General features: G+C 23.0%; 1 protein-coding gene across 2 annotated transcripts in view; it reads left to right on the top strand.

Annotated features, from left to right (window-relative positions):
• The window catches only part of LOC113553371 (acid sphingomyelinase-like phosphodiesterase 3a), a 196206-nt gene that overhangs the window by 45386 nt on the left and 129926 nt on the right, over window positions 1-20894 (top strand). For both annotated transcript variants that reach the window (XM_026956678.1, XM_026956679.1), the window contains exon 3: window positions 15486-15531. The gene's annotated coding sequence lies outside the window, so the exon portion shown is untranslated. The remainder of the gene's footprint in view (window positions 1-15485; window positions 15532-20894) is intronic.

The raw sequence follows: 20894 nt of genomic DNA, 5'->3' as shown, positions 1-20894 counted from the left end.
CGGCTGTATATTTACATTTTTAACTAAAAAATAATTTTATTGTTACAATAACTCTATATAATGGCTCTACTATTCACAATTTATAAAATATATTTTACAATAAAATAAATTATTTATGCATATTATTCTGCAAATTTTTCAATAAAAATACATAATATCCCAAAACAATCAATGCTATTAAAATAAACTATAGCTTGATCTCTAGTGTTATACTGTTATACTATAACTTGTTAAACTATAAAATGGAAAATGATAATTTATTAATACTTAACGAAATAACATACTTTTCACAATTTTTTCTGAATTTAATTATGCTTAAGAATTAAATGAAATATTTGTTAAAAAATAAATAAGATATAATTTGTAAACCAAAGATTTTATCATTTATTATGTCATTCTTTCTTTATTTTATAACCTAAGAATAATCACTCAAAAATCTATAAAATAATATAAAAATAACTATTAAAAATGATGACACATTTAATGATTGAAAAAAATGTTGAAATATAATTAATAATTATAATATCTATTATAATCTCTATTGCAATAGGAATTTAATTAAGTATACATCAATAATTTCAATGTAGTATAACATTTGTCAAGCGATTTCCTTTTTATTGGTAAATATGTATAGCTGTACATTTAACTTTATAATCCCATATTCATTTATAATTAAATATCAGAGTTGGTTTTTAAAAATTAAATACATTTTTAAACTTCGAACACTGTTTTACGACTGATCATCTAACGACTCAATCGCAACCAATATACATTATACATCATATGTATATATTTTATAGACATTTTAAAATGGCTATTTTGTTATAAAATGTACAAAAACCATAGAAGTCTGTTCATACTGTAAATTCTATAATACATATAAAAATACTATTTTAGTATTACTATACTCTTATTATAACATATATTATTATCGATGATAATAATATAATAATAATATTATATGAATATTGAGTATATAAATAATAGTTAGATAATAAATAATGCATGATATACAGTTAGATCCATTAGTGTCTACACTTGATATTATAAAAAGTTCTATGATTTTCGAAAACATTTCTTTTACATAATTTTATGTGATTTACTATTTAGAAGACAAATAGGAAAACAAACATTTAGGATAATAACAGAATCATAGCTTTTACAATATTTTATCATTATCTTGTTTAAGTTTTGTACATTTTTAAATTCATATTTCGAAGCAAAAAAAAGTTTTGGAATATTTCGGTTCACGTAAATTTAATTTTTAAAGATAAGTTAATAGTTAAAAATTTAATGAGTAGAAAAGAGTGGTACATGATTATCTGTTAATTAAACTGGTATACAACTCCTTTCAACTAACCTTTAAATACTTATAAAGTTATAACTAATGCATTACTTGTACAAATTTTATTTGTATAGATCAAAATATTTCAAATATTCTACTTCAAAATATGAAATTAACAATGTATTGCATTATCAAAAAAGTAAAAAAAAACTTGATAATAATAAAAAAGTAAAAATATACTTTATTTTATAAATTTTGTTTTAAAAAACCATCAAGTTAGTAAAAAAAATATATTTTAAACAAATTAACACTTTTTAAAATAATAAATGTAAACACTTAAATGAATCACCTAGTAATATATGCATTCATATTACACTAAATACTCGTTAATACAACAGTAAGTTGACTGTCTATATTTTTTCAATTAGTGTAATACATTGCGTATTGCGTATTGCATATATATATATATATACATATATCTATTAATAGATAAATTATAAAATATAATTATATATACCGAAATATTTTATTTAATAATTTATTTCTATATTCAAAAATAATAAAATATTTTGAGTAAAATCATAAATCTCTCTACTAGCAATAAAGAAAATGGGGTCAGCTTTAAGTTTTAATAACCTCGTGGGATCTAGGGCAACCGTCATTAACATATTACATAGCGTGGAACTTAGTTGATTAAAATAAATTGATATTGTAAAACAAATTGAAGACATTAAGGTCTAATTAAAAGTAGAGAGTAAAATGTAAATTATATCCCTAATAATTACCTCAACTTTTCATCAGTACCTTATAAATGTCTCAAAAAATTAAAAGGCCATGTATCCAAGCACCTATTTTTTTTCTGAAAACTTAATCTTGTATCAGTAATGTTTTGAAATGTAAATAGTCTTATAATTATTAAAAATGCTTATATTAAAAAGACGAAAACAATTAATTATGAATCACTTATTAAATTGTTAACTTACTAAATGTAAGGTATTTTAGATGCACTTTAAAAAAATTTGCGATGACACATAAATTACTCGTATATTTTAATTAAGCATCCTTAACAAGTAACCGGATACCGGTAATTATTTCTTAATTAATAATTGTAAATAGTTAGTTAAAAGACTAATAATAATTTAAAAATTGTGATTATGATGTTAACTTGGTTGAATAGATTGTTTATACAAAATTATAAACGTTAATTTAATAAAGCAAACAATGAATTCGTGTAAATTATAATAAATGCATAATTTAACAATTATTGTATATTTATTTGAATTTTATATTTAATATAATGTAAATGTTACACTTTACCATTAACCTATGCCTTTTGATTAAGTAAGATGATACATTTGAAATAACAAATTAAATAGTGATATTAATGTATCTTATTAAAATCATATATATATATATTTAATAATATTTGAATATTGAATTATAAATATACGTATGTAATATAAAATATTTAAATAGTAATGTTAAATTGTAAAGTATATTAATATTTAAATACAAATGGATAATATACCAGAAATATTACATTTTTCTCTCTTCTAAATCTATTCTAAGTTATTATTTCTTTTATACAATATACAAATAGTGTTAACGACTTAAGTTAATCATTCATTTCAAAATGTAGTACGTCGCTATAAAAACTATCAAACAAAAATCGTCAAAACATTCTTAAAAATCGCTGTATAAAAAATATTTTTCTACGATAATCTTACCAAACTATTACAATAAAACAAATAAAAGAAAGAAAACTATATTTGTTTCAAAATATTTTTGATTTATATACTCAAGGTAAAGCATTGTACACGATTAGCCCATAAATAATATATTAGATATAACGTATTGTTGTCTATAGCTTAAGAGCATCAGTTATGTACTTTTCATACATTATTATTATCACTCAAGTTTGACGTTATTAGAATTATTGATTTCAGGCAGGTCTTCTAATTTTCTCATCGTATATATTATATCGTATGGTATCGTTGTAAGTTATTCGCACGATTACTTTGTGAACTATAACCAACTCCGCATTTAACAGTCCGGATTACTTGTAGTAACATCGAACGTTGATCTTTAGTGTTGACTAAGTAATGACACTTGGCTCAGCAGGTACTTAATAAAAGCAATTTATTGAGTGATATTATGAAGCCAAGTTGTGAACTTTTGAATTTAAAGTCCTTATATTTTGTTTCCGATGGACCTTATTTGATCAGTTATCAAAATTATCTATAATACTTTAATTGAGTTAATATGATAACCGTACAGTATATTATATAGTTTAATTGTAATATAAAATAAAATAAACATATTATATTTAATAAAAAAAAAAATTGTGTTATAATCTACACATATGATTTGTATTATTATATGAATAATACGTGTTATTCAAACACATGTCTATAATATAATCTATTAACTTTATTAGAATTTATATTACTTTTTGAGAGTAACTCTTTAATGATTTTCACGTACCCAATAGTCAATAAAATATAAAAAATCTCCAATTATATTAAGATATTTGTCATATTATATTTCAATATATTATGAAATGAATCACTTAAATTTATGTTTTAATTTTATTTCACTCAAAAAGAGCTTTAGAGCTTAAAATCAATTTTATAAAATGTTTATTTTATTATAATTATTTTAATTAAAATCATAGAATAACCTTAAATATTGAGAGTAAAAACATTTATTCATAAATTATAATTTATCGATTTATGTGCTTTCAATGTATTCACAGTTATTAATAAAAAGTTGCATTTCGAGACTTCGAGTAATGAAAAGTAATAACGTTGGTATCTCATGGGAGACAGCTAATTAATGATTCCATCATTAAACTCTTATTCATACACCCAATTTTTTACTCAGTGTTTTTAATATCATATTGTTTTTAAATTCTTGGTTAATTATCAAAATATATTTGTTTTAAAATGTTTGTGTTCTCTTAAATAATTATACTCTATTTTACTTAAGCGTTAGCTATATACGACTTTATTATTTGCTTTATTCAATCATCATATGCTCAGCATTTTCACTACTATAATTTAACATTAAATTATATTTAAAATATATTACCACATATATATTTTTTTCATATTAGTAATAAATATTAAATAGATTTATACATAAAATAAAAATATAAATTATACGAAATTGTGATTATTTTTTACGTTTTACAATATAATTTGATCAATTTATATTTTTAATTATAATTTATCACTTTACAATTTTTAATTATTTAATTGTCTTTTAAATATAATGCTTTAAGTGTTTTTTAAATAAAATAATTTTATATCAGATATTTATGTTATATCTTAGTTTTTACTGTGTTAAGTAAAACTGGAAAAACATGAACTGAAATTGTGTAACTAAATAACTATGACTATTTCAGCAACTTTGTTTACACACCAGTTGAATGTGAAGGTTTATTTTTTTTTTTTTAATGAGCGGTTCGTCAAATTCACAACCATCCGACTGAAAGTCAAACATGTAAAACCTTTAAATGTTCTATTCAGAGAAATGTATTTTAACGAGCTGGTAAATTGCATTTGAAAAAATACTAAACGTCAGAATATCTCATAAAATGTATAGTGTTGTTAAGTAAACATTTGATTTGATAGTTTTTATAAGTTTCCTTTGAAACAAAAAAATCAGATACGAAAAATGAGAAACTACTCGTCGATATTTTTTCACTGATCACGTTTCATACATTTGTGGCCTACTATTTAATAAATTCAAATTTTGAAATCATTAGAATTATGTGAATGGATGTGTGTCCAAACTCCAAAGAACGTTTATTATCTATACAAATGCCATGAATAAAACAAACTAACGAGTTGATTTTATTATCTACTTTGATAAATTCTGATACAAATTTAATCAAACGGAACATTCTAACTGATAATTTTATTAGTAATTAGCTGAGTTTTCAAATAGACATTATTTACTATAAAAATATGTAGGTTTTATTGATCAATAAAATCAACAAAGACGTTCTAAAATAAGTGTTCTTAAACTAATCGCAATGGAAATTTAGAAAAATCACTTATTATTAAATAATAACCAAATTGTCACTGTAATTATTATTACATATAATTATTTACCTACCTAGTTAAACGTGAACTTGTTTTACACATTTTTAAAAAATATTTTATTGTAAATAATGACTGCGAGTTATATGTCATATTCACTTTAATACCAATATAAAAAATTGTTACATATTTTAATACATATACGATATACAAAATTGACTTATTAACTAGGTTTATAATACTTTATAAAGTAAATTATATTTTTGAATCGATTTTATCAAATATGAATTAATTAAAAACAATATTATTCATAAATTGCCATTTACAAATCAATTAATCAATTTTGACTTATATTTAAAAAAAAGATAGAATGTACTTAATACATTTTAAGAATCCATAAACTAAATTCTAGTTTTTTAATAAAATAACACATTTTTCCAATCAGTTAAACATTTTAAATAAATAAAGTTAATCATTTTTAAATTCATACTAATAGAAAATATTTGTATTTATTATTTTTAAGAATAATTAAATTTTGAATAAAATGTGGTTCAATAGAGAATAAGAGACTATTATAAACTTTTCTTAATGAACTTTATAAGTGAAAGTTAAATCTAAATATTCTCTAAGGACCTTTTTTAGATTAAAAAACAATTTCCAAATGGATTTTGAAAGTGCAGACATGCACTGAATACTGTAGTGGTGATAAACTTGTGATTGAAGAGTTCAAGCAGAGCATAATTGGTTACGTCATTTAAAAAAAAAAAATGGTTTTCCAAATTTAATAATAATGAAATCATGTTTGAGATAATGGTTTTATTTTTTATAGTAATTGTTATTCAAAAAAATTAATTATCTGTATTCATTGTATCTATAGTACGATCATAATATAATATTTATAAAAAGTATAATATGTTAGAATAAATTAAATGAGGACTTAATACCTATATTAATTAAAATTAATATAAGTTGTTTTAAACTTATTGAAGACCTACAACTTAAAATAAAATTGCATTTTAAAGTTTTTAGTTTCTGAGCAAAGTATTAAATTAATTGATTTTAAAAGATGTTTTTTTTTGTCTTTCATAGCCTTTTTAGTAGTAAAAATTCTTTAATTTACTATTTTGAGGTGATTTTTAATTGTAATTTTGATCTAGTCGATACTTCTGGAACATGAAAGTAAACAATTTTGAGTACTATTCCAACTAACCAAGGGGAAAAATATGGTAAAATTTTTTACCGGAAAATTAATTAATTATTAATAAACAATAATTAATGAAGTGTTATTTTATCTTGATGATTTATTTAATTATCTTTTTGTTACAAAAAAAAAAAATAATTATAAATACTTTAAATTTTCGAAATTATACTATTTATTTTTTCATTTTTTATTCATATAGCATTTAATTTTGAAAATAGATTTTTTGAGATATTTATAGATAATTATACCACGAACTTATTTACACCATTTTACGGTAAGGTGGTATTGATTCGAGTTAATAACAATAACATAGTATGGTATACATATATACTATAATTAATACAATAGTTAGGTAAGGAACAACAAGGTAGTATTATAACAGACTCAATTTAATAATAATAACATAGTAAGTACTTATGGTATACATATTAAATAATATTATGATATGATTAAATATTAATAATATAATACATTTAATTTTGTCTACAAAACTTAAATCAACCTATGGTAATACAAAAAGGAAATAAACTATTTTAATAAAAATCTCTGACAAAATATGTCTGCTCAGAATCATTTTTCGTGTACAATGATAATAATATTATATTATTTGATTCAAATTTTACACATATTTTACTTTAAAAAACTCAATGAAAATCACCTGCTGTATAGAAGAACGGTACAAATTTTCCCACCTTTTTTTTAAATATATATATATATATATATATATATATTATAAAACTTACCTTCTTATATTTGGTTTGTGGTATTCTACAATATATAATATAATACTTCATTACATTTTCGTGTAAAATAAATTTTATTTTATTAATAAACGTTCAAAAAACTTTGAAAACAAGTGATGTTTATTTATATAATTTAACAATAAATAAACTCTAAGTCATATCATGTACGCAATACACATTATGCATATACTATAGTCTATAATTCTATAGATATTAAATCGTATGATATTGTTTAGAACATCAGATTTGCTTGTACGGGTAAATAAATTTTAATGCATTACAAAATTAAAAAAAAAAATCATCATGCCTTTTTATTTGATTTCAAAAAAAAGATTGAAATATGGTAACTAACTATTATATGATAATAATTTATAATTTAATGAACTTTTTATTTTTATATCTTATATTTTTTGAAGATATTTCGAGTAAAATTATGTTGATAAATATTTTTGTTTTTTATTTTTTACTCATAGTATTATTCGAATTCACGTTGAGATAAAATACTTTTTGATGACAAGTTATACAACCATCAACATAAATTGATCATATCAAAATATAACTAATTTAAAGTTAATTAAAACTTTAATAAAATTAAAAATTAATAATTGACATCGCCGACATTTTTATGACATTTTATTAACAAAAACTTCAAAAACATTTTTGTTATAATTTATTGTTAAATAGCTGTTAATAGGTTTCTTTAAAATTGAAAAATACTATAGCATAAGCAAAAAGGCATTTCTGGAACTGCTTAATCAAGTAGAATTTTGTTAAAAATACATATTCGTTTATCTAACTCGACTTGTTTATGTTTAACTAAATTTTCTCAAAGATCACTTTACAAATTCAAATAAACTTATAAAAAATAAGATCTGTTGTATTTTTAGACAGTAATAATTTTTTTTTTTTTTTAATAAACTATTCATTTAAAAATTATTTTATGTGTTTTTTCTTTTAATAAAACAGTGTATAATTCTTTAAATAATATATTTTTGCTTCTTTTATAATTAAATAGAACTTATATATTAAAAATCTTACATAATATTTAGTAAAGGTAATATATTATTATATAAATAAAATGAATAATGTATCTTATTGAATGTATTTATTATTTAATAATTATATTTTTGTGAATACTTCGAAAAAATCAAGTTCATACTATATAATTGTAGTATATAATATGGTAGATATTATTATTAATAATTTTTTAATATAGCATATACATATTAAAAAATAATACACTTACAGTATATGTGTATGTGTTATAGTAAACAGTTATTAAAAATAGTATCTACTATACACCATATTATACACTGTAATATAGTATAAAAGTGTTGATTTTTTCAAAGTATTCACAAAAATACAATTATTAAATAATACATTTATTCAATAAGGTACAGTTTTAATTTTATAATAGATGGATTTATTTATATTTTTATTTATTTTACTTACTTTAATACAAACAGCAATAAAACCTCAGATTTAACAGAGTATTCAACTTAAAATTACACAACTTGCTCTCTCGATTACCAACATTAATTACATTTTACAAACTATTTTTATTATAATTTACTTAACCACGTATTTTGTTTGATACCTTATTATATAATTATAATTATTTGACTCAGGAAATATTTATGGTCCCACTTTCCGAACACGTTATCGTGTATCTAAAGTGTAAATAAATTTTTAAAGCGACAATTTTTCGGTTTTTTATTTTTTCAGGAAACATCGATATTGGTATCTATCTATTCGGCAAATATTCATTTATTGTTAATACGTTTAAATGTGGGTGTAGAATACAAAAAATATGAAATATAATAACATCGAAGACACCAGGTCGTTATTTAAAATATATTTTTTTCGACAACGTCACAAAAATACGTATACCATGATATAATAATATTATATAATATAAAAATAACTGATTTAATTGAAAATTGCAGTGTGAGAAGCCTTTAAATTCACGACGACTCGCTCCGTCACCGTATTTTTACCGATGCCATTATACTGTATAATGTCACCCATTACCGGTGGTTATTAAAAGTCGTGCAGTAACACTTATGAAGAATAGTGCTGTGGGTAGGGTATAGGGGCTGTGTGGTGATGTGGTGGTATACAGTAAACGTCGTCACTATCACCCTCTTTTCTCAACCAACAATCCACCAAAGGCACCAGCACACAAACACACCTCCGTTTTCATTACCCCAGTCGTCATCGGTTTGTGCGTGTGTGCGTACGATTGGTATTAGAAGGGCGGCACACACACACACACACACACAAACAGATATATATAAATAAGAGCTAGGAAATGATTGTGGTCGCTGTGTAATACAGTAGGTTGCTCTTACAGGATTAACCGGGAAAAGGATCGTGGGCGGTATAGAATATATGGAGAATAATCCTTTCGGGCGCACAGGACCGCGGGAAAACCGTCGCCGCCGCCGCCGCCCTAGGTTTTTGGCAACCTGACACGATTTCCACCAGCCGCGTTTTATCCGATCTCGCTCGCGCGTCTACACACAAACCTTGAAAGTCCTCTCCCATTCGTCCCCTCGCCAGCACCGCACCCGTTTATACAATGTACATGAACACTTGTATAATAGATATATATAGGTATAAATACTTTTGTTTGTGCGTTACACCATATGTTAAGGGCCCTGTATGTGCACGGTGATGGCAGTGGCACCGACGATGGTGGTGGTAAAGGTAGTTAATCAATATGTGAAAAAAATTAGCGCTCTGCACACTCCCGCTACAGTCCTATAACTTTTTTCTGTTCCTAACTAAAGGTAATAAAACATACAGTTTAAAAATAATAGCAATAAATTGAAGATATACAATATTTTAGTAACAAAAAAGCGATTGCCTTAAAATAAATTTTATTATTTTTGACGAAAATACAAATCTTACAAATTTTCTTCAAGTCGTACTTAACATCTCATATCATATTTTATTTCAACTTCAAAAAATAATTTGTATGTCCCCTATAAATGTTATACTTATATTTTGAGCCAACTCTGTATAGTTAATTGGTTTGCAAAGATGTTTATTAATATTAGTATAAATTAATATATTTTGTAAAGAGTTATCCGTGGCATAAAAAAAGTGATTCGAAGTCACTTTAGTATTTCTATATACCAATTTTTAATCGAGTCTAGTACTTTAAAAAAGTCATTTTTCTATGTCCACAAAAGTTTTTCTCGTAGTAAGGAAAAACTGTATAAAAATATTGAAGAATTGAAATAAGAAAGGTTTTAATCAAACCTTATGCAAACCCCTCTCAGAACCATTTTTCTCAACGTCACTATATAATAGTAAATAAGTGATAATTCAAACTCTTACTATAATAATGTGTATTAAAATTTTAGATTTTTCAAATTTAATCAGTAGATTTTATTATCTGCACACACACCAAACATTTTTACTATTTGTATAGAATTATGTCAGTCAATTATTCAATAATTCATCGTGTTATTTCAACCAAAATTAAAATATATTTATTTTATTGTCTAATCATCCCAACTATAATTTGAATTTCAGGAAAATAACACTTTATAATATATATGCATTTGAATAACATTAAAAAGTTATCCACATATAAATTATTTCTATAAATATATAATATATATATTACACGCCTTAAGATTTTAACAGCTAAGGTTATGCTCTATATTTGTATATATTATTATTAATATAAAGAATTATTATTTTTATTTAGTAAGTTAAATTTAAAAATTAAATTAATATTTTTGATTTTAATTTTAATTATTTATCTCTAGCTATAGCCTATACATATAAAATATTTTATTATTATTATTATTTTTTTTTTTTTTTTGATAAATTCCATCATACTAATGCGTGTCTATTAAATATTATACGTTATATTAAATTAAAATAAATATTTGTATAGGAAATAAAATAAATAATGATATTATTATTTATTCAATTACGAAAATAATTGTTATTTATACAATACTTATTTTCCCAATCGTTAACGTTTAATGGCCATTTATAATATTAAGCAAATAGCAACTACGTGCCTAATTCTTCAGATGGTTACGAAGTTTTGAGGAGGGTCTATTCCCATAGGGAAAGCCACTGTGCAAATATACCTGGACCTACGATCCCTGTGGTGTCGTATCAACAAAATCTGTTTAGCAGTTATTCACAGTAACATACCCCATGGTTGGAATACGAATAAGCTTTAGCACATGTGTATAAATATATATATATATGTATATATGCGTGCGAGTATGTAATTTTAATCCTTTTTGATATTAACTCATGAATATCCATGAAAAATGGACCTTGTAATATTATTCTTATAAGTATATAATCAATTACGGACAAATAATTCTTAGCATATTATATAATTTTTAGTCTTAACGTTAAAACTTTATAAAACAATATAATTAAATTTATAGATATTTTATTTTGATTAAATTTAGTATGGTATAATATGTTTGAGTTGTAGTAGTCTGCCTGTTTCAATAACTTTGAATAAGTATTATGTAAATATAAATTTACTTAAATTATTTGATACAAGTTTTTAATTTTAATGTTATTGAGACTTAATATTTTTAATGAATTAGATACTCATAATAAATTCTATAATGTATATATAATTAGAATTATCTTAGTATTGGTCAAAACCTTTAATATAATTTACTGCTATATGATAATTATAAATACCGATAGGGTTTAGTAAAGTTATCGGCCGTATTTGAATAGATATATAATAAATACGATGATAAGTTTATTGATTTATAACATAAGTATGACAAGTTTTTTTTGTAGCACTCGCTTCATTAACATGGACCAGTTTTACATAATATTATATTTTTTTGATTTAATGATTTAATTAAAAATGTATTGATAACTTTATTCAGATATATACACTTAAATAAATATAAATATACACCATACTAATAATTGATTTGCAAGTTGAAATGCTTTTTTTTATACGAATGGTTGGTGGTCAATTTCAACATATGGCGTAAAAGGTGGACCGTAACAATAGGCTTTGACCTTCACGTACAAGACAGTAGTATAAAAAAATACACGTAATTTAGTTACTTTGCCCTTTAAAAATAAATATAAAAAGGTTTGAAACGACGAATGAGGGGAATAATGTTAAAATTGTTTAGATTTTCCCTTAGGAAAACAGAAGTTTAAGAAAAATCGATTTTCAGAAAAAGAATTGTGTTCTAGGTACGTCCATCTGTACGTTGATGGAAAACAAGAGTAAAGGTACTCTATGGAAAAACCCTAGAGAGCCCATACTACTTATTAGTACAAAAGGAATAGTTTTCCATTTTGTATTTCTCATTTTGTACGTGCTATTGGAAACTAAGCAACATTTACGCGTCTAGTTCTATTTCGATTATTTTCCATACGATGTTAATTGAATTTCGTTTTAAATACCTCACCCCGTTCGCTTGGCATCTACTTTTTAACGCAAAAAGTAAAAAAAGTAATAAGACTAATGAATGGAGTATTTTATTCATTTTAAATTTGAGAAAATAGGTGGTAAATGTCATTATTTAATCGCTACACGTCGTGAATATTATATTAATATGCATTTATACGTTCGGTAATATTATATTGCATACATATTAAATTCTATAGCGCATTTTATGAACCAACTTGTTTTCAATTGAAGAGCTAATAAAAACTGAGTAATTAAGCAGATATTTAAATGCAGGTATACGTATATATGTTATTGTTGTTCTGAGACGTACTTATACCCGCAAGACGAAAAACGGAATGAAATAGAATCATTATTATTGTATACAACGTTTATTTACATTATTAACAGTCTTACACTACATGCATATTAATATTACTAGCTTAAACAAATACTAAAATTTAAGTTTCAGTAAATTTTCCATAGTAATTTTTAACCTCCTTAAAATAATATTTATATTTTTTCTACGTTATGTGTATTGCGTCTTGACGTAATTAAAACTTATTATTTTAACTGAAATATTAACTTAATTGGTAATAAATGTAATAACTATATATAAAATATAGCATAATATGTAATAATATATTTTCAAATTTCAATCATAACACATATTAAAACTACTCATTAATTCTATGTTGTATAGATTTAGTTTTTCCTAGATGCCTACTATATTTCTCTAAGTTAAATTAATTATTGTGTTAACGTAATTGGATAATTATTATTATTAAACAATAACTGTGATTTATATTTACCATTAATATCTACTTAATCAGTTTATAGTAGAAAATAATTATATTATGGCGATTTATCAAGGGGATAAAGAGAACATTTGGGTTCATAGTTGAGCTCATTAGACATCCCTCTGCCAATGACCAAAACTTGTGTAGTATGGGATTTTCCAATCCATGTCGTTATACCCAAGGAATTAGCTTATAAATCGAGAAATACAGTGTCCAAGACAGTAATCACAGATTTAAGGGTCTTTAAATTTCAACTTGCAAGCAATATAATTATTGTGTCAACTGATAATGTATACAACTATAAAGATTTAAAGTACGTATATTATTATGTGTGTTGCTTACAACTCGAAAGTGGTTTAGTTATTAAGGATTTAGTAATCAATATAGTTCTGAACTAAAGATGGTACTCATATCTCATGTACACACAATATGCAATATTATACGCATGTATTGTGTATTTTATAGTTATCTGTGACTATTTATTTAATTTTAAAATATTTTTCTACAGTTTTTATAATAATTGTATTTTGTCAATAGCTTTATATTTGTTGTAAAATAAAAGTAGGTATATCAATGTCTTTTTTTAATTAATTAAAATTACGAAATAATTAATATTTCTACTATATATAATATACGTATTTGTTTCAAATATTTGAACAATAATATTATTGGTATTAATTATGTTTGTGTATTTATATTTATTGAAAATTTACTGCATTTTCACACAATTCATTTAAAAAAAAATAATTCATGAATATTGAATATTCCAGATTACCAATAATAACTTTAGCGCATAGCACATAGCTTAGTATAAAATACATAAATTCCAAGATAACGCTGAGTATACTAAAATGCAATGAAAAACTTCTATCAGTCATTCAATTGTTAAGAAAGTTCAATAGGGTAAGTAACATAAAGTTTCTTGGGTTTCATTATATCTCCATGTGTTACAGTTATTATTAAGCAGAATGAGAGTAACTTTTAAGTTTGTGTAAACTTAATGATACATTTTCAACTAAATCCTATTTTTTTTTTCATAGATATTTCATATCATAGTACTTGTTAAAATAATAATAATTTTGTACTGTATGTATATTTTATAAAAACAAAAAAAAAAAACTTTACACTATATCAATTTTGAAAAAAAATTTTCTAAATGCATACAAAACATAATATATAAGATATACCTATTTATACTATTTGCCATTTTAGCCTTTAGAAATAGTATTATAATAAAATACATTAATAAGGTTCGCTGTTTTTTATATTTTGAATGGCGAGAATCATGTAATAAGAATATTTTTTTAAAAAAGTAATATTAAAAAATAATAACTATAAATAGATACTTGTGTTCAAATTTCAATTTAAACATAAATTGTATAATTGTTTTTCCTATTAAAATGGTAATTTATCTATTTATTTTTAATATATTTTTACTTATAACAGTCAATTTAAATTATTCATATAATATCATACGATTAATAAAATAATAAAATGTGATTTTCGTAAGGAAAGAAGAAATCCAACGCTAAAGACACCTGAGATGAATTCTGGAAAGTGATTAGGAACTATACTGTTTATTTTCAAGGCATCTCGGAGAGTTTTATGAATTTATCTTGATGTGAGATTATTTATAAGATTATTTGTGTGAATGATAAACCATTTATGAGTTTTTAAAGTAAAAGAAGTAAGTTTATTTAATTTTAAATAAAGTTCTTTATGATGTGAACATCATTAGTAATATTATATTATATTAATTTGTTATTTGGAGTAAATATATTGAACGAAAAAGTTGTATGGTATTAATATTGAGAGCTTTACATATTATCAAAGTTATATAACGTAACATAACTTTAATTTTGTTTTTAAACGTAATTTTTAACTTATTAAAGGTCTAAATATACAAAGTTGTAAGTTAATGATTGGAAATTTAGTTTTTAACAGGTTTATTTAAATGCATAATTTTTTACTGATTTAGAAATTGTATTTTATGATTACAGATACTAGTCGATTTTCGTGAATTAAAAATTGAGTCAAATATCTAACGTAAGTATAAAATAATTTTTTTTTAATCATGTAGCTTGTAAATTAAGAAAAAAATAAATTAACACTAAAAATAAACTTGGCTATAATATGAATTATACAATCTATACCATACTACTCTTATTAATATGCAAATTCAAATATATTTACAATATTGTAAAATCAGTACATAAAACGTATAAATACATACACACATACACATATACAAAATATAAAATATATAAAAAAAATAAAAATAAAATAAAATAAAATATGTAAATATTATATTATAATATTTTATATTGTTATATATATAAAATATAACAATGAATTATTCTAATTAATATAATATATATTTTTAAAACAAATAAAAATCGATCTTTATATTTATATACATATTAAACTTAATTGTTTTTGGAAATCAAAATTAATACGCATACGTCATAGGTAGCAAGAAACATTTAGGATTAATGAAATAACTCACAATTTATGTTATTTTAAAGACTAGTTAGATTTTATTTTTAATCTAATTAAATTATGTTTTTTAATTAGAATAGTATGGTAAATTATTTAATTATTTTTTACGATTTTTATTGCCGTTCATAATTAATACCGGAAAGGTTTCAAACCAAATACTTATTTTTGTCAAAATCAATTTATTTGATTACATTGAAAATCCAATTACATTTTGTTTACCAATTCAATTTAGAAAGGATTATCGAAGACATAATCAAATTTTGAATACAAAAACTTGTATTTTTTTCATTACTAACACGAGTTTTCCTTCCTGTCAAAATATTAGATGTGCGATTTGAATATAAATTAAACAGATATGAAACAATATGTTTAGCCCTTAAATAAGCTACACAAGTTCAGCACACCCATTGAAGCCAACTATGTAATAAAAAAGTGTATTTTCCTTATGTTAGGTAGGATACCGTTTTGTATAGGCACCGGAAACTCATATGTAAAGTACGTGGACCGTATTCAAATGCTCATGGGCAGATATTTGCCTGGTTTTGTTTACTTCGGTGCAATTGTATTGTACTATTTATATAGATTAAATAGTTAGTTTTATCCCGAATTAGTTTTGTTAATCGAATTTTAATATAATATACAGTATTATTACAAAAAACATGCACGATGTACATATGAGGTACATACTTTCGTGCATACCATATCGATATTTGGTATAAAATATATACGTAATTATATCTAGGTACATTATTTAAAAAAAAAATAGTTTAAGAAATCAGACTTAAGTTCTTGAAAGTGATAAATGTGTTTTAAAAGATATTAAAAGAAATTAAAGCAGAGGAAAATAACTTTTGAAACATCTAATGTACGATATTTGTATGTATTTTATTAAGTAATTTAATATATTTTTTCATATTTTAAATTTATCTATTGAATTTTTTTTTTGATAGAGTATAGATATTAACTAGTATAGAATGAACTATAAATATATTTTTTTAATCTCTTACACAAAGAATAGTTGGTCTATACTCACTATTTTATATATATATATATTTATTCTAGCTCAATTAATATTTTAATAAATGGCATATATGGGGTGTACATGAGTATGATTGTTTGATAGTTGTAATGCAAATAATGCAAATACATAAGAAAGGAAATGTTTTGTTTAAAAACAATCATTTAATTTGGTTTCAGTCTGTTTATTATTTGTGTAAATTCAACAAGATATTGAAGTGATACCTTTTTCGATCGACTATGTGGATATAATACAATAAGTAGATACCAACGAAGAATATTATATTGTGTTGTATAGAAAGAAACGTATGTTGGTATTAGAATCGAAAAGCATTATTTCGTCAGTTGTTGCAAATGACAATTAGTTTGTCTAATTTTTTTATACATTTGATTCTAATATATTATATTAATTTATTGTTTTATAAACAAAAAATGGGTCAACGACTTATCGTATTTGCCCAGTATTATTTTCTCTTCGTCGTCTCTATAAAAAAAAAAAAAAATGAAAATATAAGTCGTTAAAATGAAAATTACCGAGTTTTTAATAAAAGAAAATATTTCACTCTTAATTTTCGGAAAAATATATAATTGTCATTAACACTCGTTGAATTGTACGTATAATAACATTTATAACTATGTAAATATAAAAAGTATAACCGTTTGTTGCGATATAGTGAAATAAAATAAGGGAGATATAATGACAACGAGAATTAAATGTCGATTACTACGATTGTGACTGCTGGTAGATTTAACAGTCTATTATAAAAATGCTATTGGAACATTTTAGATGGTAGACAATTTCTTTTCTTATTTAAAACTCATTAAAAATAAAATACAGAATATACATGTATAGAGTTGAATGCTTAAAATAATCTGTTATATACCTAGCTTAGAAATTACATTCTTATTTTAGAGTTATTGACACTCGTTGACAATCCTTCGTGTCATTAATAAACGACAATTTCAAAACGTTTTTGTTTTCATTATATTTATAATTTAATTAATTTAACAGAGATGGTAAAGTCTCTTACATTATCTTACAAGATAACAATACTTGGCATTAAAAACGGAGTAGGTACTTAATATTTATATATGGTGTGAGATAAATATTTTAAATTATTAAGTTAAAAATCAAATAATAATATATTACAATCTTTATGACAATAAAACTCCAAGATGGTCTCATCTACACAAATAATAACTATAATTATTGTAATATATTTTGATCTTGTGTGATAAAGCAGTTATTATACATAGAAAGTAGAGTTATGAAAATTATTATATAATTTATATTATCTTACGCTCATACTTTGTGTTATTCTACAAACATTTTCCCGTTGTCCAGTTTTTGTATGTTGTAAATCAATATTTTAAATTTATAATTTTGTCGTATTCGTATAATTATTTACTTAAAACTTTTCATCTTAAAATGTATTTCGGAAATTATCTTATTTCCGTAATTGAAATTCCGAAATTGTCTCATATTACTACAAATCATCATTCTAAAATCCAATAATTTTATGCAAGTAAGCTTTATATAATAAAATTATGATTTAGTTATAGTATACATTCCAATTTTTTTAGCAAGACCTCATAATATTCTAAGACTTTTACAAAAAAACTCCAAATACTTTTAAACATTTTCCAGGTGTACATGGTTTTAAGTTAGTAATAAAGTTTTTAGTAAAAACGAAGTATAAAAATAAACAGATGTGCATTATGGTAGTAATTTTTAGAGTATTTTATTGTCTTAACTTGTGCTTTTAAAACTGGTTAAATTAGTAAAAAAAAAAAAGATACTTTAAACTAAATATAATTGAGCGTACTGGCAACCCATATCACTTCACTAAGCTGTCGCAAATTAGTATAAAAATATGAAAGCATACTGTTTTAAAGTTATTGGAAATTTTTAATACCTTTGCACTGAATATTACATTTTCAAATAAATATAATATACTTAATTATGTACATTTCACATTTAATCTAAATAAAAAATGATTATTTTGACGGTCCATCGTTATACCAAGAAAATTTACTGTATAACCTTTAAAAATGCCATTAAAAAATCTAAAAAAAAAATTACCTATACAATTAAAAATGTCAAATATTGTAAAATAAAAGTTTTAAAATTGAATTTGTTTTTAGATAGTTCTTATCATGTTTAAAAATAAACTGAAAAATAAAAATAAAAATGAATTACTCTAAACTCACAGTCATATTTATAACTATTGTTTGGAAGATCTATTTGTCATTTGTGTATACATATAAAAATATTCATTAAGATTGATATATTATTATGTTCGGTAACATTGTCTTGTTCAATTGGCTTGGAAGCACACAATACAACTTAAACACACATATACACACAAACAGATATTATATCCTTGTGTCCGATATATGTGATTGGATCCTCCCACCAAACACGGGGACAAGTCGTAAACATTTGTGGTCGAGAAAATCGTAAACCGTTCAGTTAATTAACACAAATTTCGGGCCAGGTGAATGTTGTCCCGCCTTTGTAGACCTAAACTTGGGCGTATAGGAATGCGAGCCAAGCAGTTTGTAGAAAGACTGCCACTGTATACGGTGGGATGAAATGGTGAACGGATCATTACAAGGGTTCAAAGGAACATAGAAATTGTGTTTATCGATTCAAATAGTAAACTTGAAATTTTCACAGTAGACATTTTTTTCGGTATACTCGTACGTAATACATAACTTCATAAAGGTTATTTTATACGTATATTTTATAATATTATGCAAATTATTATGTTGTTATATTCTCATAATGTAAGTAAAATATATAATTTGTATATTCAGTAGTTACACTTGTACATAAACTCAATATTTCACAATACACAAATCAAAACGAATATATATATTTTTTTTTTTGTATCAAGATTAGTATTATCAATACCTGAGTACTATAAATAGACAATAATTTTCCACAGTAAATACAAATATAGTATTTATATTTTTAGATAAGATTAGTTTATGAAAACAATATCCAGATGAAAATATTGTACTTTTATTAAATTTATAAAAATAATTTGTTTTTAAGGTACAATTTTTTTTCTGTAAACGTCTACGTGACATTCAATATTAAATAAACATATTACAGTTTGCTACTTTTGTGTGTTTAAAATTTAAAGGCGCGCAACGGTGATTATTAAATGGGCAAAGAGATTAACAGTTTCCTGTCTTGTAAACATTCCTTTAAACTTTAAACGTTTATAGGTAGATCATAAACTATTTATTTAAAATTAGATGTAAGTAACTACACCACGATGTACAGAATCATATTTATATGACTAATTTTTTTTCAAATTATTTTGTGCTACCTCTTTTAATAATCGATATATTTTTTTTTTATTTGACAAAAGTGCTAAGGATTTAAAATATATATAATATATGAATGTCTAAGTTTAAGATTTGAAAAAATTCAAAAAGAAAAATGTTTTAAAAGTTGTAAATATTCAAAAATAATGATTGATTCCTTTAAAAAAGCTATCATAAATTAGATGATATATTTATTTTTCATATTAATCAGCAATCACCAATCAGGTTTGCTTTTATAAATATAAATATTTATAATGCATAAACACATCTTATAAGTTGTTATCACGATATATATGAATATTATTGTGAAAATATTAATGTACATTTTGCGCAATTTTATTATTTTTAATATTATAATATAATTTGTATGTGCAAACTCTCAACATACTATTTTTATAATTTTTATAATAAAATAATAATTATTTGTTTCCTTCAATAAATAATATATATAAAAGTGACAATAAAACTTCATTTGAACGTATTACAATAGTTCAATCATGTATTACTTAAAATTAATTTTAAATTTTTAAAATGTACAAATAACAAATTTAATT

The sequence above is a fragment of the Rhopalosiphum maidis genome, chromosome 2 (genome assembly GCF_003676215.2).
Source record: "Rhopalosiphum maidis isolate BTI-1 chromosome 2, ASM367621v3, whole genome shotgun sequence".
Lineage (NCBI taxonomy): Eukaryota > Metazoa > Arthropoda > Insecta > Hemiptera > Aphididae > Rhopalosiphum > Rhopalosiphum maidis.
The sequence above is the reverse complement of the archived record's forward strand: the minus strand, read 5'-3'. Positions and strand labels throughout refer to the sequence as shown.